The following is a 24,712-nucleotide window of genomic DNA, read 5'->3' on the forward strand; positions in this document are numbered from 1 at the left end:
TTAAACAGGTCAACATTCACAAGGCCGCAGGGCCAGACGGATTACCAGGACGTGTACTGCGAGCATGCGCTGACCAATTGGCAAGTGTCTTCACTGACATTTTCAACCACTCCCTGTCCGAGTCTGTAATACCAACATGTTTTAGTGCCTGTGCCCAAGAACACTAAGATAACCTGTCCAAATGACTACCGACCCATAGCACGTGCTTTTTCAAGTGCTTTGAAAGGTTGGTCATGGCTCACAACACCATTATCCCAGAAACCCTAGACCCACTCCAATTTGCATACCACTCTAACAGATCCACAGATGATGCAATCTCTATTGCACTCCACACTGCCCTTTCCCACCTGGACAAAAGGAACACCTATGTGAGAATGCTATTCATTGACTACAGCTCAGTGTTCAATACCATAGTGCCTTCAAAGCTCATCACTAAGCTAAGGACCCTGGGACTAAACACCTCCCTGCAACTGGATCCTGGACTTCCTGACGGGCCGCCCCCAGGTGGTAAGGGTAGGTAACAACACATCCGCCACGCTGATCTTCAACAACGGGGCCCCTTATGGGTGCATGCTCAGTCCCGTCCTGTACTCCCTGTTCATTCATGACTGCACGACTCCAACACCATCATTATACAACAGTGGTAGTAGGCCAACAGTGGTAGGTCTGATCACTGACAACGACGAGACAGCCTATAGGGAGGAGGTCAGAGACCTGGCCATGTGGTGCCAGGACAACAACCTATCCCTGAATGTGATCAAGACAAAGGAGATGATTGTGGACTACAGGAAAAAGAGAACCAAGCACGCCCCCATTCTCATCGACGGGGCTGTAATGGAGCAGGTTGAAAGCTTCAAGTTCCTTGGTGTTCACATCACCAACAAACTAACATGGTCCAAGCACACCAAGACAGTCGTGACAGTCCCCAGATCCTCAAAAAGTTATACAACTGCACCATCGAGAGCATCCTGACCGGTTGCATCACCGCATGGTATGCTCAGCATCTGACCGTAAGGCGCTACAGAGGGTACTGCGTACAGCCCAGTACATCACTGGGGCCAAGCTTCCTGCCATCCAGGACCTATATACTAGGCGGTGTCAGAGGAAGGCCCTAAAAATTGTCAAAGACTCCAGCCACCCTAGTCATAGACTATTCTCCCTGCTACCGCACGCAAGCGGTGCCGGAGCGCCAAGTCTAAGTCCAAGAGGCTTCTAAACAGCTTCTACCCCCAAGCCGTAAGATTCCTGAACATCTAATCAAATGGCTACCCAGTCTATTTGCATTGCCTCCCCCCCGCCTCTTTACACCGCTGCTACTCTGTTTATTATCTTTAATCACTTTAATAACTCTACCTACATGTACATATTACCTCAATTACCTTGACTAACAGGTGCCCCGCACATTGACTGTACCGATACTCCCCTGTATATAGTCTCGCTATTGTTATTTTACTGCTGCTCTTTAATTACTTGTTACTTTTTTTTACTGCATTGTTGGTTAGGGGCTCGTAAGTAAGTATTTCACAGTACACCTGTTGTATTTGGCGCATGTGACTAATAAAATTTGACTTGATTTGAAACACGCACAGACGAGCGCACAAATACACACACCTCTGATCCAGGTATGGGGAATAAACAGAGCTCTCAACACTTCCCTCTTCAGCTGTCAATCACACTACTGCAAAGATGGAGAGAAAGGGGTAAGGGCAGCAAAATAACTGTGTGTGTGTGTGAGAGAGAGAGAGAAAGAGGTATGAATGTGTGATTCTCTGACTCAGATAATTACATTTTACAGAGTTTGACTTCAGTTCAGTCATTGCTAATATTTGATTTGCGCAGACTGATGAATTCATTACGGTTTTAATTGCATCGCCTTTGGTTGATAAATGCAAGTGTAATATCAGCACTGTGCCCCTGCAACAGGACCACACAGGCAAGCAGGCACACACACACACATACAGGGAGAAAAATACAGTCTGGGCACTAAACGCTAAACTCAGACTAAAGGACATTCTGATCTAGATGCACATTCAGTCTACTCTGGTGATTGAGTGCCTATATGGAGTTGTAGTAATGAAGTCCTGAACACACACACACTAACTCTCTCTCAGGTTGCCCACCTCTCTCCCTGTGGATTAGAGGCAGCTGTTTTCCTTTATGGTCATTACTGATCTGCACGTTTGATCATTATTAACACACACACCCAAGTGATTGGAGAATTTGATAATTACCAACCATCTGGAGCACCATTCTAGCTAATCACCTAGAAAGAAAGAGCGAGAGAGAGATGTGTAGAGGGAGGGAGAGATCTTAAAGGGAAATGTCACCGCTGGGGTGTTTTTTCTGTCTCCCTACATAATTATGAGTGATGAGAGGGTGTTTCAGACATAATTATGCACTATTGCAGTATTTGCTGGATATCTAGGTTGACTCATTGTCCCTGGCTTTTTAAAGATTACAGCCAACGGGAGCCCTACTTCCTTGTTCCCTCCCACCCTCTGTACATTTACAGGTTCATGGGAGCTATGTTAAGGTGCAGTGTCTATCCGAGATTGCTAAATAATTAGTTACAATGGCTGCTTCTGATGATTCCTTTTTCCAAGAAGAGCTGGATGACAATTTATTTGTTGCTATTTTACATAGGAACATACAGCCCTATTTATTTGATCCAGAATACACTGAAGAGCAAGAAAGAAAAATAATTGCGAGACCAGCAAGTAGCGGCAGCAGCCTATACCAGCTGGACCAGGACTCGGGAGGGCAAATGACAAATAAGTAAGTTGTTTTGCTGTCGGTACCGAGCTACTGTAACAATACCAGCTCTCTTTTTACGCAAGGCAATATTGTTCAGTACAGTACAATTTAGTGATCGATTCAGCCATAACGGCCTCGCTAGTAACACAACAAGCCAAGCTAGCCAAGTTTTGCTAGCTAGCTAGGTATGTTTGCTATACCTAAAATGTACTGTAGTCTAGCGTTATAGCCAGCTGACTAACTAGCCTAGCTAGCCTCAGTGCCTCTCATTAGGGGAAAAAAAAGAAGAAATGTTTTGATGATGATGGCATAGAGTAAAGGAATGACTTTGGCTTTATGACTCATATTAGTATTGGGGTAACTATACCTGTGTGTTGTAGCTAGCTGTAATGTGTCTGTGAGATTTCTCGTATTGTACACCATGCTGCTACAATAGGAATACAGACAGTACACAACGATTGCCCATGCTTGTCTAATGTCTTCCTCTCACAGACAATACCACTTGGATACAAAAAAGTTGATGACTCTTAAGAGATGTGAAAGGTCTCATAATAACAATCTCCCCTTGTATCAAAGTTACTCTGAACACTTCACTGCACCACTTAAAAACACACCACGTGTATTCCCTCGCAAATGGTGTAGTATTTATTATAATCTTTAGTAGTATATTTTTCTTTTACTGTACATACAGTACCAGTCAAAAGTTTGGACAAACCTACTAATTCCAGAGTTTTCTTGATTTTTATTATTTTCTGGATGAGAATGCCAAGAGTGTGCAAAGCTGTCATCAAGGCAAAGCGTGGCTACTTCGAAGAATCTCAAATATATTTGGATTTGTTTAACACTTTTTTGGTTACTACATGATTCCATATGCGTTATTTCATAGTTTTGAGGTCTTCACTATTATTCTACAATGCACAAAATAGTTTAAAAAAAAACGAAAACCCTTGAATGAGTAGGTGTGTCCAAACTTTTTACTGGTACTGTATGTCATAAATTGGCATAACTGTTCCTGCTCTGTCAACTCACCTTGAGAAAAATAAATGTTGTTTTTAATACAAGCTATGCCTACTTATTTGCTATCTTGACAGACTAATGTGGTGGATGAATCAGAATGAGTTGGGTAACATAGATAATTAAGATGTCATATCTGCATAATATGCTTATGTGATATTCAGTGAGGGGAAAAAAGTATTTGATCCCCTGCTGATTTTGTACGTTTGCCCACTGACAAAGAAATTATCAGTCTATAATTTTAATGGTAGGTTTATTTGAACAGTGAGAGACAGAATAACAACAACAAAAAATCCAGAAAAACACATGTCAAAAATGTTATAAATTGATTTGCATTTTAATGAGGGAAATAAGTATTTGACCCCCTCTCAATCAGAAAGATTTCTGGCTCCCAGGTGTCTTTTATACATGTAACGAGCTGAGATTAGGAGCACACTCTTAAAGGGAGTGCTCCTAATCTCAGTTTGTTACCTGTATAAAAGACACCTGTCCACAGAAGCAATCAATCAATCAGATTCCAAACTCTCCACCATGGCCAAGACCAAAGAGCTCTCCAAGGATGTCAGGGACAAGATTGTAGACCTACACAAGGCTGGAATGGGCTACAAGACCATCGCCAAGCAGCTTGGTGAGAAGGTGACAACATTTGGTGCGATGATTCGCAAATGGAAGAAACACAAAAGAACTGTCAATCTCCCTCGGCCTGGGGCTCCATGCAAGATCTCACCTCGTGGAGTTGCAATGATCACGAGAATGGTGAGGAATCAGCCCAGAACTACACAGGAGGATCTTGTCAATGATTTCAAGGCAGCTAGGACCATAGTCACCAAGAAAACAATTGGTAACACACTATGCCGTGAAGGACTGAAATCCTGCAGCGCCCGCAAGGTCCCCCTGCTCAAGAAAGCACATATACATGCCCGTCTGAAGTTTGCCAATGAACATCTGAATGATTCAGAGGACAACTGGGTGAAAGTGTTGTGGTCAGATGAGACCAAAATGGAGCTCTTTGGCATCAACTCAACTCGCTGTGTTTGGAGGAGGAGGAATGCTGCCTATGACCCCAAGAACCCCATCCCCACCGTCAAACATGGAGGTAGAAACATTATGCTTTGGGGGTGTTTTTCTGCTAAGGGGACAGGACAACTTCACCGCATCAAAGGGACGATGGACGGGGCCACGTACTGTCAAATCTTGGGTGAGAACCTCCTTCCCTCAGCCAGGGCGTTGAAAATGGGTCGTGGATGGGTATTCCAGCATGACAATGACCCAAAACACACGGCCAAGGCAACAAAGGAGTGGCTCAAGAAGAAGCACATTAAGGTCCTGGAGTTGCCTAGCCAGTCTTCAGACCTTAATCCCATAGAAAATCTGTGGAGGGAGCTGAAGGTTCGAGTTGCCAAACGTCAGCCTCAACCTTAATGACTTGGAGAAGATCTGCAAAGAGGAGTGGGACAAAATCCCTACTGAGATGTGTGCAAACCTGGTGGCCAACTACAAGAAACATCTGACCTCTGTGATTGCCAACAAGGGTTTTGCCACCAAGTACTAAGTCATGTTTTGCAGAGGGGGCAAATACTTATTTCCCTCATTTAAAATGCAAATAATTTTATAACATTTTTGACGTGTTTTTCTGGATTTTTTGTTGTTATTCTGTCTCTCACTGTTCAAATAAACCTATCATTAAAATTATAGACTGATCATTTCTCTGTCAGTGGGCAAACGTACAAAATCAGCAGGGGATCAAATACTTTTTTCCCTCACTGTACTTGTTATTAGAATGTATCCCTTTGGACTCTGGTGTTGGCAGTTGCACTTCTTCCCTCAGCTGGGGCTCAGTCACCTGGGGCCCAGAGAGGGGAGAGGTTAGGCAGGTCTTTCACATGTCTCTGGTGCTATGCAGAATATCAGAAATGGAAGAGGACAGGATGGAACATTGTCTTCATATGTGAATGTGTCTTTACCTATTCTTAAACCATGTGAAGGGATGGCGTGATTAATGGGGAACCAATTACTTGTCTCCACAATGTCTGTGCACAAGTCACTCCCTCCTTTGGCATTGGCGGAGGTGTATGGCAGTGTCTGGAACCATTGTATGTCCTCTGTGATGTTGCACTTATCCTGGGATAGTGTATGACCTAGAGGCTCACTCCCCTCAGTGAGCTTGTCCAGGAGTGGGATCAAGAAGGGGTTTTACTTGAGATGGGAGTATCTAGAGTTGACAATTGAGTTATGCCATTGGATGAATTGGTGTTTTTGTGCTATGAAGTACCAGGAACGAGATTAGAACCTCGTCTTAGGGACCAAACTGAACGATAATTTATAGCGAATGCTATCTGGCTACGGGATACTCCTTTCTCATTGATATAGTTTCACTTTGAACTGTTGCTAATATCTGTGGTTTGTTATGTCGACTAGGGGGTGGATCTTTGCTATAAAAGATCTCAGTAGCCATTGTGTTGTCACTCTCAACAGATCATTAGAAAATGGTGAATCGTTGAAAGTCATTGCTATTGCAAAGCTCTTATTATTAAAGATGTAGTTTAAGTATAACCTGACTCGTGTGTTAAGTTTGTCTCTCCTCATTTGATAAGACAGAAATTAACCACCACTCATTTACTGAAGCATGTGTACTTGCCATCAAGTTAAAGTTTAAATGATACACCAACTCCCTGCATCATTTATTTTAGCATTAAGCTTGAAGCTAGTTTATCCAAATACATTTCAAGAATTTCACAATGAATTAATCCAGAAGTTGTCACCGACACTTTATTGGTTTCTGATACAGCTGTAATCATTTAGTCACTTGTCAGTACATTTGTAAAAAAAAAAAAAAAAACATAAAAAACACCACTATATACAATGCACTTGGAAAGTATTCAGAGCCCTTGACTTTCCCCATTTTGTTACGTTACAGCCTTATTCTAAAATTGATTAAATATTTTTTTCCCCGTCAATCTACACACAATACCCCATAGTGACCAAGCAAAAACACGTTTAGACATTTTTGCGAAAAAAAAAGAAAAAAGAAAGAACTGAAATATCACATTCACACAAGTATTCAGACCCTTTACTCGGTACTTCTTTGAAGGACCTTTGGCAGCGTTTACAGCCTCGAGTATTCTTGGGTATGACGCTACAAGCTCGGCACATCTGTATTTGGGGAGTTTCTCCCATTATTTTCTGCAGATCCTCTCAAGCTCTGTCAGGTTGGATAGGGAGCGTCGCTGCACAGCTATTTTCAGGTCTCTCCAGAGATGTTGGATCGGGTTCAAGCCCGGGCTCTGGCTGGGCCACTCAATGACTTGTCCCGAAGCCTCTCCTGCGTTATCTTGGCTGTGTGCTTAGGATCGTTGTCCTGTTGGAAGGTGAACCATCGCCCCAGTCTTAGGTCCTGAGCACTCTGGAGCAGGTTTTCATCAAGGATCTCTCTCTACTTTGCTCCATTCATCTTTCCTTCAATCCTGACTAGTCTTCCAGTCTCTGCCGCTGAAAAACATCCCCAGACAATGTTGCTGCCACCAACATGCTTCACCGTTGGGATGGTGCCTGATTTCCTCCAGACGTGATGCTTGGCATTCAGGCCAAATAGTAAAAGCTTGGTTTCATCAGACCAGAGAATTTTGTTACTCATGGTCGGAGAGTCCTTTAGGTGCCTTTTGGCAAACTCCTAGCGGGCTGTCGTGCCTTTAACTGAGGAGTGGCTTCCATCTAGCCACTCTATCATAAGTGCTTGATTGGTGGAGTGCTGCAGAGATGGTTGTCCTTCTGGAAGGTTCTCCCATCTCCACATCACTAGGGCCAAGCTTCCTGCCATCCAGGACCTACAGTTGAAGTCGGAAGTTTACATACACCTTAGCGAAATACATTTAAACTCAGTTTATCACAATTCCTGACAATTCCATTTAATCGAAGTAAAAATGTCCTGTTTTAGGTCAGTTAGGATCCACTTTATTTTAAGAATGTGAAATGTCAGAATAATAGTAGAGAATGATTTATTTCAGATTTTATTTATTTCATTACATTCCCAGTGGGTCAGAAGTTTACATACACTCAATTAGTATTTGGTAGCATTGCCTTTAAATTGTTTAACTTGGGTCAAATGCTCCTGACAGAGCTGGTGTAACCGAGTCAGGTTTGTAGGCCTCCACGCTTTTTCAGTTCTGCCCACAAATGTTCTATATGATTGAGGTCAGGGCTTTGTGATGGCCACTCCAATACCTTGACTTTGTTGTCCTCAAGCCATTTTGCCACAACTTTGGAAGTATGCTTGGGGTCATTGTCCATTTGGAAGACCCATTTGTGACCAAGCTTTAACTTCCTGACTGATGTCTTGAGATGTTGCTTCAATATACCCACATAATTTTCCTTCGTCATGAATGCCATCTATTTTGTGAAGTGCACCAGTCCCTCCTGCAGCAAAACACCCCCACAACATGATGCTGCCACCCCCGTGCTTCACGGATGGGATGGTGTTCTTCGGCTTGCAAGCATCCCCCTTTTTCCTCCAAACATAACAATGGTCATTACAGCCAAACAGTTCTATTTTTGTTTCATCAGACCAGAGGACATTTCTCCATGTGCAGTTGCAAACCGTAATTTGGCTTTGTTATGGCGGTTTTGGAGCAGCGGCTTCTTCCTTGCTGAGCGGCCTTTCAGGTTATGTCGATATAGGACTTGTCTTACTGTGGATATAGATACTTTTGTACCGGTTTCCTCCAGCATCTTCACAAGGTCCTTTGCTGTTGTTCTGGGATTGATTTGCACTTTTTGCACCAAAGTACTTTCATCTCTAGGAGACAGAACACGTCTCCTTCCTGAGCGGTATGACGGCTGCGTGGTCCCATGGTGTTTATACTTGCGTACTATTGTTTGTACAGATGAACGTGGTACCTTCAGGCATTTGGAAATTGCTCCCAAGGATGAACCAGACTTGTGGAGGTCTACAATTTTTTTTCTGAGGTCTTGGCTGATTTCTTTTGATTTTCCCATGATGTCAAGCAGAGGCACTGAGTTTGAAGGTAGGCCTTGAAATACATCCACAGGTACACCTCCAGTTGACTCAAATGATGTCAATTAGCCTATCAGAAGCTTATAAAGCCATGATTTTCTGGAATTTTCCAAGCTGTTTAAAGGCACAGTCAACTTAGTGTATTTAAACTTCTGACCCACTGGAATTGTGATACAGTGAATTATAAGTGAAATAATCTGTCTGTAAACAATTGTTGGAAATATTACTTGTGTCATGCACAAATTAGATGTCCTAAATGACTTGCCAAAACTATAGTTTATTAACAAGAAATTTGTTTTGTGGTTAAATCAAATTAATGACTCCAACCTAGGTGTATGTAAACTTCCCACTTCAACTGTATGTACAACAGCTAGCAAAATATATACACCACAATGCAGTTGTGAGCATACTAGGCATTTACATATTATATTACAAAATATGGATGTTGTGTTGGTTGAATGTTCCAGGCAGGTTCCTGAATGTTTTTCAGCTGGTGAACCTCTTCTTGTGTTGGGTAATGATAGCTGGTTTAGCAGGCTTTGGCACTGTGGTGATGTTGGCAGAGATGTTTAGCGGAGCTGTGACTCTGGCTCCTTGTAGACAACCATCTGCTCTTTTCTGCACTTCACAGCCATGTGGCCTCTCGTACACTTTCTTCACCCCCCACTGCTTCAACCTCTTGCAGAAGATTGTTTTGTACTGCAAGTCTCCTGGAAAGGCATTAAGACTGATTATGAGGATGTGTAACCATACAATGATCTGTGTTCATCTGTAAACAAAAAAAGGATACAATAGACTGGTATGTGTTGTTACACTCAGAGTCAATAACGGGGCATTGAGATGGGCTGTTAGCAAAGATGAGAAAAGTTTGAGGGGGGGCTTGACTTGTAAACAGTCTAGTTGTGTATGAGCATGTACAGCTGTGCTTTTGAGTAGACAAGAACTGCCAACAATAGAGGGAATAGAATGAAGAGTATATGAACAGCCCCTTTCCCCCATGCCAAAGAACTGACTGGAAGAGTGTGAAAAATTTGATGAGCACTTGTCTTGTAGGCAGCTTAGTGTATTGGTGATTTTGTTTTCTAAAGAGGGTATTGTGCTTTCATAAATACCGTTGGCTGTCCTGGCTTGTTTCAAAGTCAGATGATGTTGAGCTTATGCCAGGCTGAAAGCTTTCATCCAATGGGTCTACAGGCGCTGTACTACTAAAGCCGGTGTCAAGGCCATCAGCAGCAGCAGCAGCAGCAGGATTAGTGTGTAGGACAAACAGAAGCCAGTGATTAGGCAACATTTTACTACTTTGTCCCCATCAATACACACTCAAACAAGATACTATATCCACCCATCCCCTTCATGTCAATAGATCATGCATACTAACCTTCACACAATACCCACCTCCAACAGACACAAGTCAGTCACCCACACTATCCCCTCCTTACTAATACCTATTTTTTTCCAATTTAGACTTCAAGCCTTGCATGAACAATCAACTAAGCCTCCATAATACAGAGAAAACTACAGTATTAGTTGTAGCCTACTTGTAAACACACCAACTATGACAAGAAACGGACCATGTTTGTGCCTAGCTCCAGTTAATTTATTTGCTCATCATGGAGTCATGGAAAGATTTAGTAGATTTTAGGTTCTTGGTGGTGAGCTTGATGTTGATGCCGCTGCAGATGTTGATGGGATCATACTCTAAGTAGTACACATAGCCACGTTAGCCTCTGCGATAGTTAGTTAGCTAGCTAGCTAATGGTTAGCTAACATAACCTAACGAAGTTAATGTTAGCTTGCAAAGTTAAAAATCACATCGCCAGACAGCAGCTGGCTAATTGCATTGTTATGCTTTGAAATGTCTAGCCTGCATATTATGAACGCTAGCTAACTAGATTTTGGTTTAGATAAACAAATGTAGTTCACTAGTTGTCTAGCTAGTTAGTTAGCTAGGTAAAGTTAGCTACGTTACCTCAGCTTAACTTATTTTCTGCTGCGCGGATCGGATGCCTTCCTCTTTGAGGTGAAGGGGAATTTCAATGGAATATCATCACTTTTCAAAGCTCAACGACATTGCAACCCCATCAGTTGAGGCTTCAATTCCGTTTCGAAATCCTCTGGCTGAAAGTGCTGGCTGCAAACTCAGACATGTTGATTTTTCTCACGTCAACTGTATACATCTCCAAATCGCAATGAATTCTGGACATTGTGGTTTGCTTACAACCAGGAAATGTAGCTGGCTGTTTCTACCGGTGAGATGCAGAAACACTTGTATTTGTGTATAATGAGGATTTTTATTTTTTTTACTACACATATGATGTGTTAATAATATATTAATGGACATATATAGTGAAATAGAGCAGCAGTGAAATTTTCCTTTAAGAAAATGCACTCACAGCCACAAATCAATATGGAAGAAACATCATTGGTGTATAGATAGAAGTGAAAACATTCTTCAAGGTTTATCTCATATGGGAGCTTTTCCCTGGTTCATCTCTGAAAACATGTTTTGTGTTGCTACTAACTTCTCTATTTTTCACCATGAATCTTGTTCTGGGGGCATCGTTGCACAGTAGTCACTAGCTGGCACAGCCGCAAAGTCATAAAATCTGATTTTAAACCTAACCCTAACCATACTGATAACCCTAATGCTTAACCTTAACCTCCAATTAAGACCTAAAAGCTCATACTTGTTTTCATGATAATAGCCTATTTTGACTTTGCAAGCTGACCTATCCAGGACAAGACTCATGACAATAAACGTCAACCTGCCCTTTGCTCTCTTTGTTTCCTTCGTACATTCCCCTTTGCCATCCTTTTCCCTCTCTCCTCAGCTCTCATCTCAACTTTTTATTTTCCCAATTTTCTTTCTTTCTCTGCCCACTACCTGTTCTCTCATCTCTCACTCCATATTGCGTTTCTCCTTTCATCTCTCTGCCCCATACATTTTTAGCAAGTTTTAGAGGTCCTGGGCTGGCCTGGTTACACCTGGTCTGCGGTTGTGAGGCCGGTTGGACGTACTGCCAAATTCTCTAAAACGATGTTAGAGGCAGCTTATGGTAGAGAAATGAACATGAAATTCTCTGGCAACAGCTCTGGTGGACATTCCTGCAGTCAGTATGCCAATTGCACGCTCCCTCAAAACCTGAGACGTCTGTGGCATTGTGTTGTGTGACAAAAGTGCACATTTTAGAGTGCTTTTTTTGTTGTCCCCAGCACAGGGTGCACCTGTGTAATGATCATGCTGTTTAATAAGCTTCTTGATATGCCACACCTGTCAGGTGGATGGATTATCTTGGCAAAGGAGAAATACTAAGAGAGGTGGAAACAAATTAGTGTACAAATTTGAGAGTAATAAGCTTTTTGTGCATATAAACAATTTCTGGGATCTTTTATTTCACCTCATGAAACATGTTGCCTTCATATTTTTGTTCAGTATATTAGAGATAGATATTACACATAGAGAAATATAATAGAGATGGACAGTAGAGATGGACAGTAGAGAAGCACAGTATAGATAAACAGTAGAGATGGACAGTGGAGAAGGACAGTAGAGAAGGACAGTGGAGATGGACAGCAGTGATAGACAGTGGAAATACTGTAGACAAGTAAAAGCAGAGATAGACAATAGAGCTAAACAGGCAATATGGGGCACATTAACAATGGAGAGTTTGGACAGAACTCTTTATTTCCCACACCACTGCGAAGAGCCTCTGGGTTGTTTTGTTGTTTTGTATGCAGGCCCATTGCCCACATTGTGAATGTGTGTATGTGTGTCTTTTCTGGCTGTGAGGTATATCCATGTCCTGCGGTGTTGGATTACTCATTAAATAGAGAAGAACGGAGGGAGGAGAGGAAGGGAACCCCTCCAAAGATGAAAAGTATGTAGGCGGTGTGTGTGTGTGCGTATTTTCAGTATTTATAAATTTCCCATCTGACTCTTGGGAAGTAGACAAAGGTCCTTGTTGGCAAACTCCGAAAGTATCCCTTTAAACATTTCACAGTCTTCCATTGTCTCCAAGCACAGAGGCCAGGAGCAAGTAGCATCAACATACTTCTGCTTTCCTATTTTTCCTTTCCATGTGTCTGACTCACTATTTCTCTCTCTGTCTATGTCTCTGCTTTGTAACACATTTATTTTGTAGTCAGTCCATGGCGTACTGAATCTGTGTTGTATTAGAAGTTTACTGGGAAGAGAATGCTTTCAAATAGTTAAGGAAAATCCAAAACAGAGACTTCAGACTTCAAAACACATGAAAAAAATACACAAAGACAAACGTCTCTGTTACTCAGTCCTTATTAGTGTCCATTCACTGTTGAAGCAGTAGGGAACTTCTCTGTGTGTGTGTCTGTGTGTGTGTGTGTCTGTGTGTGTGTGTGTGTGTGTGTGTGTGTGTGTGTGTGTCAGTGTCTGTTTGTGATTAAATCAAATCAAACTTTATTTGTCACATGCGCCTAATACAACAGGTGTAGACCTTACCGTGAAATGCTTACTTACAAGCCCATAACCAACAATGCAGTTCAAGAAGAAATTAAGACAATATTTACCAAATAAACTGAACTAAACAATAAAAAATTTAAGTGTTGAGGATAAGTGTGGCAGACGTGTTATTGCCTACCCTTATCACCTGGGGGCGGGCCCGTCAGGAAGTCCAGGATCCAGTTGCAGAGGGAGGTGTTTAGTCCCAGGGTCCTTAGCTTAGTGATGAGCTTTTTGGGCACTATGGTTTTGAACGCTGAGCTGTAGTCAATGAACAGCATTCTCACATAGGTGTTCCTTTTGTCCAGGTGGGAAAGGGCAGTGTGGAGTGCAATTGAGATTGCGTCATCTGTGGATCTGTTGGGGCGGTATGCAAATTGATGCTGTTGATGTGAGCCATGACCAGCCTTTCAAAGCACTTCATGGCTACCGACGTTCATTTAGGCAAGTTACCCTCGATTCCTTGAGCACAGGGACTATGATGGTCTGCTTGAAACATGTAGGTATTACAGACTCGGTCAGGGACAGGTTGAAAATGTCAGTGAAGACACTTGCCAGTTGGTCAGCGCATGCTTAGAGTACACGTCCTGGTAATCCGTCTGGCACTGAGGCCTTGTGAATGTTGACCTGTTTAAAGGTCTTGCTCACATCGGCTACCGAGAGCGTTATCACACAGTCATCCAGAACAGCTGGTACTCTCATGCATGCTTCAGTGTTGCTTTCCTCAAAGCGAGCATAAAAGGCATTTAGCTCGTCTGGTAGGCTCGCTTCACTGGGCAGCTTGCGGCTGAGTTTCCCTTTGTAGTCCATAATAGTTTTCAAGCCCTGCCACATCCGATGAGCATCAGAGCCGGTGTAGTAGGATTCCATCTTAATCCTTTATTGACGCTTTGTCTGTTTGATGGTTCGTCTGAGGGCGTAGCGGGATTTCTTATAAGCGTCCGGATTAGTGTCCCGCTCCTTCTAAGCGGCAGCTCTAGCCTTTAGCTCGATGCAGATGTTGCCTGTAATCCATGGCTTCTGGTTGGGATATGTACTTACGGTCACTGTGGGGATGACGTCGTCAATGCACTTATTGATGACTGAGGTGGTATAATTCTCAATGCCATTGGAGGAATCCCGGAACATATTCCAGTCTGTGCTACAGTAGAAAAACAGTCCTGTAGCATAGCATCCATGTCATCTGACCACTTCCGTATTGAGCGAGTTACTGTACTTCCTGCTTTAGTTTTTGCTTGTAAGCAGGAATCAGGAGGTTAGAATTATGGTCAGATTTGCCAAATGGAGGGCGAGGGAGAGCTTTGTATGCGTCTCTGTGTGTGGAGTAAAGGTGGTCTAGAGATTATTTTCCTCTGGTTGTACATATGACTTGCTGGTAGAAATTATGTAAAACGGATTTAAGTTTGTCTGCATTAAAGTCCCCGGCCACTAGGAGCGCCACTTCTTGATGAGCATTTTCTTGTTTGTTTATGGCCTTATACAGTTGGTTGAGTGCGGTCTTAGTGCCAGCATCAGTTTGTGGTGGTAAATAGATGGCTATGAATAATATAGATGAGAACTCTCTTGGTAGATAGTGTGGTCTACAGCTTATCATAAGGTACTCTACCTCAGGTGAGCAATACCTCGAGACTTCTTTAATATTAGACATTGTGCACCAGCTGTTATAGACAAATAGACACACACCCCCGCCCCTTGTCTTACCAGACGTAGCTTCTCTGTCCTGGCGATGCATGGAAAATCCCGCCAGCTCTATATTATACAGTGTGTGTAGCTATCCAGTACAACAGGTAATCAATGTAGCTTAATGCTTTTACAGGAGCAAGTAATGTACACACACACACACACACACACACACACACACACACACACACACACACACACACACACACACACACACACACACATATATACACACACACACACACACAAAGACCCACAGTATGCAAGTTTTAAGTTCACTTCAGTTTAGCAGCTCAAGTTAACTTTCTTCTCAGGTAACGGAGAATGTGTGTGTATCAGAAGCTTGTGATTTATGTAGATGAGTGTTGTCGTCCGTAGAGGAGGATAATTCCCAGGCCTAACTAGTGGCTGAATGATTCATCACTCTGGCTGCGGCAGGCATCAATAATCGATGGCATAGCAGGGCATGCAGGATTCCGCTCCCTGTGATTAAAAGTGCCCCACTTCAGAGCTAAACGCCTCACTTCCTCTCTTCTCCTCTTCCTGCAGGGTTTAAAACACACCTCTACACACACACATAAACTCACACACTCCTTAACTTCCCCTTCACAGCTAATCCATCTCTACTATTTTTATTTTAACATCATCTCACCTTAGACACACAAGCTTTTATTTATTTATTTTGCCTTTATTTAACTAGGCAAGTCAGTTAAGAACAAATTCTTATTTACAATGACGGCCTGGCAAAAGGCCTCCAGTGGGGACAGGGGCTGGGATTAAAAATAAATAAATAAAATATAAATATGGGACAAAACACATAACGACAAGAGAGACAACACAACACTACATAAAGAGAGACCTAAGACAACAACATATCAAGGCAGCAACACATGACAACATAGCATGGTAGCAACACAACATGGTAGCAGGCCAAAACATGGTACAAACATTATTGGGCACAGACAACAGCACAAAGGGCAATAAGGTAGAGACAACAATAAATCACGCAAAGCTGCCACTAGCTTAACATTGCCTCATCACTACCTTTCCTTCCATACAATCATCCCTTCACTTTGAAATCTGTTTCTTTACAGTAAGTTCATCACAGAGAGAAAGACGGAGTATGAGAAGATAGGGAGTCAAGGGGGAGAAGAGAGGGAGAGGGGAGAGGGGAGAGGGAGAAGAGAGGGAGAGGGAGAAGAGAGGGAGAGGGGAGAGGGAGAGGAGGGAGGGAGATGGAGAAGAGAGGGAGATGGAGAAGAGAGGGAGATGGGGGAGGGAGATGGAGAAGAGAGGGAGAAGGAGAAGAGAGGGAGAAAAAGAAGAGAGGGAGGGAGATGGAGAGGGAGAAGAGAGGAAGAAGAGAGGGAGTCAAGGGGGAGAACTGCTGGACCTTTCCTTCCTGAGACACACTTAGAGATCTCACCACCCCCCCTCTCTCTCCCCTCCCCCCTCTCTCTCTCCCCTTCCCCCCTCCCCCTTTCTCACTCCTTCTCCCTCTCCCCTCCCCCCCCTCTCTCTCTCCAAGCTGTATGTGGGTGTTGATGTGACAGAACAAATCTGGACCGATTAGGAAACATCACCCCTCCACATTTTACTCCATACTATACATACTAATGCATGGAGGGAGGGAGGGAGGGAGAGAGAGAGAGAGAGAGAGAGAGAGAGAGAGAGAGAGAGAGAGAGAGATCCATCCTACCTGCGTGCGTGCATTGAAATATGTTCCACATAATCGTGTTACTTTCCTGTAAAATGAGGATGTTTGATGCCGGAGATGGCATTTAGGCATAAAGTGGAGAGACATAATGAACAAGAAAAACAGAGTGAGAGAGGGAGATAGAGATGGAGGTATAAAGGTGTTAGTGTGAGCCAGCCTATGGAGAAGTGTAGGGGATAGAGGCGATGTGTGTAGAAAGACGGTCAAAAGGAGACCAGTCAGTTTGAGAAGCAGAGAGTTAAAAGTATGATATTATTGTACAGAGGGATGAGCTGAAAGAGTGAAATAAGATCAAATGAGGGGAGAAGCAGGAGAAAAGAATAGGAAGGGGTGAGGATGGAAGTGGAGGGGGTGAGGAGGGAGGAAGTAAAAGATGAGGATGGAGGGAGGGAGAGAGAGAATGGGGATAAAGAGGGAAAGTGGCTATGGCTGCTCTTGGGGACACAGGCTGTGTGGGAGTTTAAAGAAGTGGATTCACGAAAATCTCCCTTTCTCTCTCTCTTTAATTGGTTTGTGATGTTTTCTTAAAGCAGAGAGAGGGAAAATCTCTAAATTCAGAGCATTAGTTGCAGCTACAGAAGTACCCTCCCCCAACACACACATCATGCAAAGCCCTAAAGAGCACAGAAAGAGCAGAGCAGCGGGATCAAAACAGTACATTATGAGTCACAGGAGAGAACGCATAGCTGTTTAAATGGTAGTGAGTGTTCTGTGTGTGTGTATGTCTGTGTGTGTGATAGTCTTCTAGGAACTTCTGTCTTGTCCTGCTCTTTGTGTGGTCTTTCGTATGAGATTTTAAAAAAAGCATACAAAGAGAGGGAAAGAGAAAGGAGAGAGAGAGAGGGGTATGATAAATGATTAAAAAAAGAATAGAAGACATGTCCCAGGGACTTGCTGGGTGTGACTTCAGAGAGAGAGAGACTGCTGTTCAGGTATTCATGTGCGTAGTCATGCAGCTGTAGAAAGTGCTTCGAATAGGCACTTGTTTATTCATCAGTTCCTTCCGTCATCTACCCATTCGCTCCCTCCATCTCTATTTAGGATCTGACTGTAGCAGTTGTACTGTTCTTCGTCTGTCTGGAACTGTCCTTTGTGTCCTCTCTATGTAGCTGCTATATGTCTATGACTGTTCATCTAGAAAGGCCTTAAGTAAGACGCTATAGTTCACTCAGTACAATAATGCTATAGATCAGGGCTCTACAACCCTGTTCCTGGAGAGCTCCCGTCCTGTATAGAGAGAGCCCTGCTATAGATGGTGGGATAGAGGAGACAGAAATCATGTTTGATGAACAGTGATGAAATACAGAAGAATGGAACAGAGAGGCAGATGGAGGAGGAAGAGGAGGAGGAAGAGGAAGAGAGAGAGAGAGAAGATATGAATGAGATGGAGGTAGAAAGTTGTTAGTGTGATCCAGCCTGTGGAGAAGTATGAGGTGATGTGTGTAGAGAGACTGTCAGAAGGAGACCAGTCAGTTTGAGAAGCAGAGAGTTAAAGTATGATATTATTGTACAGTGGGAACGAGCTGAAAGACTGGATGGGGAAAGAGTGAAATAAGAGAAAATGAGGGGAGAGAGCAGGAGAGAAGGGGTGAGGATGGAAGTGGAGGGAGGGAGATTAGGATGGAGTTAGGTAGAGAGAGAGATAGAGGGGGGATAAAAAGGGAAAGTGGAGGCCTCCCGAGGGGCGCAGTGCTAGCTGTGCCACTAGAGATTCTGGGTTCGAGCCCAGGCTCTGTCACAGCCGGCCGCGACCGGGAGGCCCATGGGGCGGCGCACAATTGGCCCAGCGTCGTCCGGGTTAAGGAGGGTTTGGCCGGCAGGGATATCCTTGTCTCATCGCGCACTAGTGACTCCTGTGGCGGGCCGGGTGCAGTGCACGCTGACACGGTCGCCAGGTGGTTCCTCCGACACATTGGTGCGGCTGGCTTCCGGGTTGGATGGGCATTGTGTCAAGAAGCAGTGCGGCTTGGTTGGGTTGTGTTTCGGAGGACGCATGGCTCTCGCCTCTCCCGAGTCCGTACGGGAGTTGCAGCGATGAGACAAGACTGTAACTACCAATTGGATACCACGAAATTGGGGAGAACAAAGGGGTGAAAAAAGGGAAAGTGGCTGTGCCTTGGGGGACAGTCTGTGTGGGAGTTTAACGAAGTGGATACACAAACATCTTTCTCTCTATCTCTCTAGAGAGAAAGATGTTCTCTCTCTAATTAGTTTGGGACGTTTTCTTAAAGCAGAGAGAGGGAAAATCTCTAAATTCAGAGCATTAGTTGCAGCTACAGAAGTACCCTCCCCCAACACACACATCATGCAAAGCCCTAAAGAGCACAGAAAGAGCAGAGCAGCGGGATCAAAACAGTACATTATGAGTCACAGGAGAGAACACACAGCTGTTTAAATCAAAATAAAATCGAATTTTATTTGTCACATGCTTGGTAAACAACAGTTGTAAATAGGTGTAGACTAACACTGAAAGGCTTACTTACGAGCCCTTCACAACAATGTAGATAGAACATTTTTTAAAACTATATAAAAATGATAACTTGGCTATACACGAGGTACCAGTACCGAGTCGATGTGCAGGGCTACAATGTAATTGCGGTAGATATGTACGGTACCAGTCAAAAGTTTGGACACATCTACTCATTCAAGGGTTTTTCTTTATTTTTAGGAATTGGAATTTAAAAAGGATTTGGAGCGTGCTAAAATCAAGCTGTAACAAGAGTGGCTAGAGTTGGTTAGGGAAGGAAAGCTCTCAGGGGACAGTTTGCTCTGGGAAGGTGACCCAGATTTATCTAGGGGTCGCTCCACTTTCAGTCGTGCCCCGGACACATTTGATATGGTTGAACTTACAGTTGTTGCCTAAATTTAATGAGAAGGACCCTGAGACATTCTTTTTGTTTGAGCGTGTTGCAGACGCTAGGAGTTGGCCTGATTCTGACCACACTTTAATGTTGCAGTGTGTTGACTGGTAAAGCGCAGGAAGCATATTCAGCTCTTAGTGTAGCCGACAGTGTCAGTTATGATAAGGTTAAAATGGCGGTGTTACAGATTTACGAATTGGTTCCTGAGGCTTACCGCCAACGATTTAGAACTTTAAAAAGGAATGATAACTCGCGCAAACTCAACATGAGTCTGTTTATCTTCACAGTTTAATCGCTGGTGTTACGCCTGGCAGGTGCCACTGACGAGTAGAACACGTGAAATCTCTGCCTTTATTACACCCTCTGGTCTGCACTCGTATTCGGTTATGAGTTTCGGCCTGCGTAATGCACCTGCCACTTTTCAGTAACTTAAGAACAGGGTTGTCTCCGGTCTGGCCGGGTGCGCTGTTTATATGGACAACGTAGTGATATATGCAGATATTTGTTCGACTGCCTAGATGCGGGTCGCCTCACGATCAATCTGGCTAAATGTGAGTTTGCTCAGGCGACCATTACATACCTTGGAAAGGTGGTTGGGCAGGGTGAAGTGCGTCCTGTTCGGGCTAAGGTGGTAGCTATTGATACTTTTCCACCAACCACTAAAGGAACTGATGTGTTTCTTGGGAATGATTGGTTATTACCGTAGTTTTTGAAGGAACTTCTCTACTGTAGTCGCTCCCTTGACAGATTTGCTGAAAGCTAAGGCTGTTTACGTATGGTCTTCTTGTTGTCAACAGGCTTTTGAAGATGCAAAGAGGTTGTTTACCTCAACTCCGGTGCTGGCTGCTCCTCGCGTGGATTTGTCATTTACCTTGCAGGTGGATGCTAGTCATGTGGGAGCAGATGCAGTTTTGCTGCAAGCAGATGTGTCTGGTGTTGAGAGGCCTGTTGGTTAAACTTTTTGGAAAATAAACTATCAGTTGAACTACTCGGTCATGGAAAAAGAAGCGCTAGCACTCATATGGGCGCTACATCACTTTGAGGTGTATGTCGGGTCGGGAGTAGTACCTATTGTGGTCTATACCGACCATAATCCTCTCACCTTCTTGAGGTCCATGATGTGTCCTGAGGATAATGAGATGGTGTTTATTTTACCAAGCATTCCATCTCGATGTGCGGCACATCAGGGGGACTGATAATGTTGTTGCTGACGTGCTCTCGTGCGCCCTGTTCCTGAATGTCCACGTGACTTTCCACTGTTTATTTTATGTTATGTATTGTCCTGTTCTATCGCTCCTGTTTGTTCCCTTCTGGTCTCGTTTTCTTCTTTCCTCTTAAAGGTTGCTTCCTGTGCGCAAAGGTTGCTGAGGTCTGGGGAGGATGAGGTTGGCTGGGGCAAGTGGAAGTGTGAACACGTACCCCCCTCATGGATTTGGGGCGCAGGCTGGGTCGATTTGGGACGCAGGCTGGTATGGTGTTCCGGGGTCCTTGTTGGTTCACAGTTTTATTGGGGGGGGGGGGGGGGGGGTCGGCGTCGGCGAGCGGATGCTGGGATGTCGGCGGGCGGAGCGTGTGTCGGCGGGCGGAGCGTGTGTCCCGGGATAAATACACCTCCTCCCCATTCATTGGGGAGACTCTCTCCATGCAGACACACTGTTAGATTTTGGTTGTGGCATTTTTGTGGCCATTTTGTTTGTTTGCTTTGGCACCTTTCAATACCCCTCATTATCACATTTATGCACATAACCACTCACTTATACTATTGGTTACTGACTACACACACCATTGTTAATTGTATTTAGCTTACTTCAGTTAATAAATATATTTTGTTGTTCCTTATCTCCACTTTGTCTCCGTTTTTGTTATGAACTTCGAGCCGGTTCGTGACAATCTGCTCTCATCTCTCTTTGGGATCTGACTGTAGCAGTTGTACTGTTCTTCGTCTGTCTGGAACTGTCCTTTATGTCCTCTCTGTGTAGCTTTCTGTTCAACTAGAAAGGTCTTATGTACAGTGGGGGAAAAAAGTATTTGATCCACCTGCTGATTTTGTACGTTTGCCCACTGACAAAGAAATGATCAGTCTATAATTTTAATGGTAGGTTTATTTGAACAGTGAGAGACAGAATAACAACAAAAAAATCCAGAAAAACTCATGTCAAAAATGTTATAAATTGATTTGTTTTTTAATGAGGGAAATAAGTATTTGACCCCCTCTCAATCAGAAAGATTTCTGGCTCCCAGGTGTCTTTTATACAGGTAACGAGCTGAGATTAGGAGCACACTCTTAAAGGGAGTGCTCCTAATCTCAGTTTGTTACCTGTATAAAAGACACCTGTCCACAGAAGCAATCAATCAATCAGATTCCAAACTCTCCACCATGGCCAAGACCAAAGAGCTCTCCAAGGATGTCAGGGACAAGATTGTAAACCTACACAAGGCTGGAATGGGCTACAAGAACTTCGCCAAGTAGCTTGGTGAGAAGGTGACAACAGTTGGTGTGATTATTCGCAAATGGAAGAAACACAAAAGAACTGTCAATCTCCCTCAGCCTGGGGCTCCATGCAAGATCTCACCTCGTGGAGTTGCAATGATCATGAGAACGGTGAAGAATCACCCCAGAACTACACGGGAGGATCTTGTCAATGATCTCAAGGCAGCTGGGACCATAGTCACCAAGAAAACAATTGGTAACACACTACGCCGTGAAGGACTGAAATCCTGCAGCGCCCGCAAGGTCCCCCTGCTCAAGAGCACATATACATGCCCGTCTGAAATTTGCCAATGAACATCTGAATGATTCATAGGACAACTGGGTGAAAGTGTTGTGATCAGATGAGACCAAAATGGAGCTCTTTGGCATCAACTCAACTCGCCGTGTTTGGAGGAGGAGGAATGCTGCCTATGACCTCAAGAACACCATCCCCACCGGAAACATTATGCTTTGGGGGTGTTTTTCTGCTAAGGGGACAGGACAACTTCACCGCATCAAAGGGACGATGGACGGGGCCATGTACCATCAAATCTTGGTTGAGGACCTTCTTCCCTCAGCCAGGGCGTTGAAAATGGGTCGTGGATGGGTATTCCAGCATGACAATGACCCAAAACACACGGCCAAGGCAACAAAGGAGTGGCTCAAGAAGAAGCACATTAAGGTCCTGGAGTGGCCTAGCCAGTCTCCAGACCTTAATCCCATAGAAAATCTGTGGAGGGAGCTGAAGGTTCGAGTTGCCAAACGTCAGCCTCGAAAACCTTAATGACTAGGAGAAGATCTGCAAAGAGGAGTGGGACAAAATCCCTCCTGAGATGTGTGCAAACCTGGTGGCCAACTACAAGAAACGTCTGACCTCTGTGATTGCCAACAAGGGTTTTGCCACCAAGTACTAAGTCATGTTTTGCAGAGGGGTCAAATACTTATTTCCCTCATTAAAATGCAAATCAATTTATAACATTTTTTACATGCGTTTTTCTGGATTTCTTTGTTGTTATTCTGTCTCTCACTGTTCAAATACACGTACCATTAAAATTATAGACTGATCATTTCTTTGTCAGTGGGCAAACGTGCAAAATCAGCAGGGGATCAAATACTTTTTTCCCTCACTGTAAGGTGCTATAGTTCACTCAGTACAAGAATCCTGTAGATGGAGGGAAAGAGGAGACAGAAATAATGTTTGATGAACAATAATAAAATAAAGGAGAATGGAACAGAGGCAGAAAGAAAGAGGAATCTGTTGACTGACTCTCTGGCCAGGGTATAAAGGACTGAGCTGGGAGATGGACAGGTAATTCATTATTGATTATTTGATTGGACTGATCATTGATTTATGACTCTTAGATGAGAGGAACATGTTTTGTTCTTGCCGCTGTTGTGTGTGTTGCGTGTCTCCTTTTCATTCCCATCCAATCTGGATGTGATAGGTCACACTGCTCTCTTTCTCTCATATATTTTCACAGCAGGTAGACTGGAGTGTAAAGTAGATACCATTATCTATTCTCTGACACATGCTGATCAGTCACAATGGCAGCTACACACTGTCTGATTCTACCAGTGACATCTCCAGCAGGTTGGTTAGGGACACGGTCATTCTCAAACAGGCAGTCCAGAGCTACATTGTTCCATCTGGAAATGCTCCAGCATCCAGTAATCTTTTCACAGATCTATGTTCCCTGCTAGTGCTGCAGTATTCTCAGATCTGTACTTTCAGCCTTTACTATGATGGCAAATCATCAGTATCTAGTTATAACAGATCTGTGTTTTTGGCCAGAGTTACAGTATCCAGTTTTAAAAACATTTTGGCTGTTGGTGTAATGGCAGGTACGTCTCCATCCTGCATCGTTCATATCTGTGTGTTTGGCTAGTATATCAACAGTATCTAGTTTTCAGACATCTGTTTCTGGCCTTTCAATCTAGTCCTTTCATCTGTTTTGGCCATTTCTGTAACCGATGGGGATAGGCACACGCGCACACACACACACACACACACACACACACACACACACACACATAGGAGGGTTTTAGTGAGACCTCAGCAGTAAATGCGTGTCTCTTAGATACAGGGATGTCTTTGTCCCATCGCGCACTAGCGACTCCTGTGACGTGCACGCTGACACGGTTGCCATGTGCACAGTGTTTCCTCCGACACATTAAGTGGGCATTGTGTCAAGAAGCAGTGCGGCTTAGATGGGTTGTTTGAGGACGCACGGCTCTCGACCTTCACCTCTCCCGAGTCCGTATGGGAATTGCAGCAATGAGACAAGACTGTAACTCCCAATTGGATACCACAAAATTTGGGAGGAAACGGGGTAAAAAAAAAAAAAATCATAAAAGAAAAAGGCCTCCACCCAGTAAAATACTACTTGTGTAAAAGTATTCGGTTTTAAATATACTTAAGTATCAAAAGTAATTGCTAAAATATACTTAAGTATCAAAAGTAAAAGTATAAATAATTTCAAATTCCTTATTTACCAACCAGACTGCACAATTTTCTTGTTTTTATATTTATGAATAGCCAGGGGTGATCTCCAACACTCTGAAATAATTTACAAACGAAGCATGTGTGTTTGAGTCCACCAGATCAGAGGCAGTATGGATGACCAGGGATGTTCTCTTGATAAGTGCCTGAATTGGAAAAAATTTCTGTCCTGCTAAGCAATCAAAATGTAACGAGTACTTTTGGGTGTCATAGAAAATATTTAGGAAT

At 43.6% G+C, this 24,712-nt stretch overlaps 1 protein-coding gene and 1 long non-coding RNA gene across 2 annotated transcripts in view; one reads left to right on the forward strand and one right to left on the reverse strand.

Moving 5' to 3' along the window:
- LOC106579994 (uncharacterized) overlaps window positions 1-24,712 on the forward strand; it is a 72,549-nt gene that overhangs the window by 6,753 nt on the left and 41,084 nt on the right. The gene's annotated exons all lie outside the window — the stretch shown is intronic.
- Window positions 6,512-10,979, reverse strand: LOC106580004 (uncharacterized). Its single transcript, XR_001322781.3, has 3 exons — window positions 10,749-10,979; window positions 9,892-9,981; window positions 6,512-9,489 (listed from the first exon to the last, which is right to left on the reverse strand). It is a non-coding gene; the product is annotated as an uncharacterized LOC106580004 (long non-coding RNA).

Source organism: Salmo salar, chromosome 02 (assembly GCF_965601325.2).
Source record: "Salmo salar chromosome 02, fSalSal1, whole genome shotgun sequence".
NCBI lineage: Eukaryota > Metazoa > Chordata > Actinopteri > Salmoniformes > Salmonidae > Salmo > Salmo salar.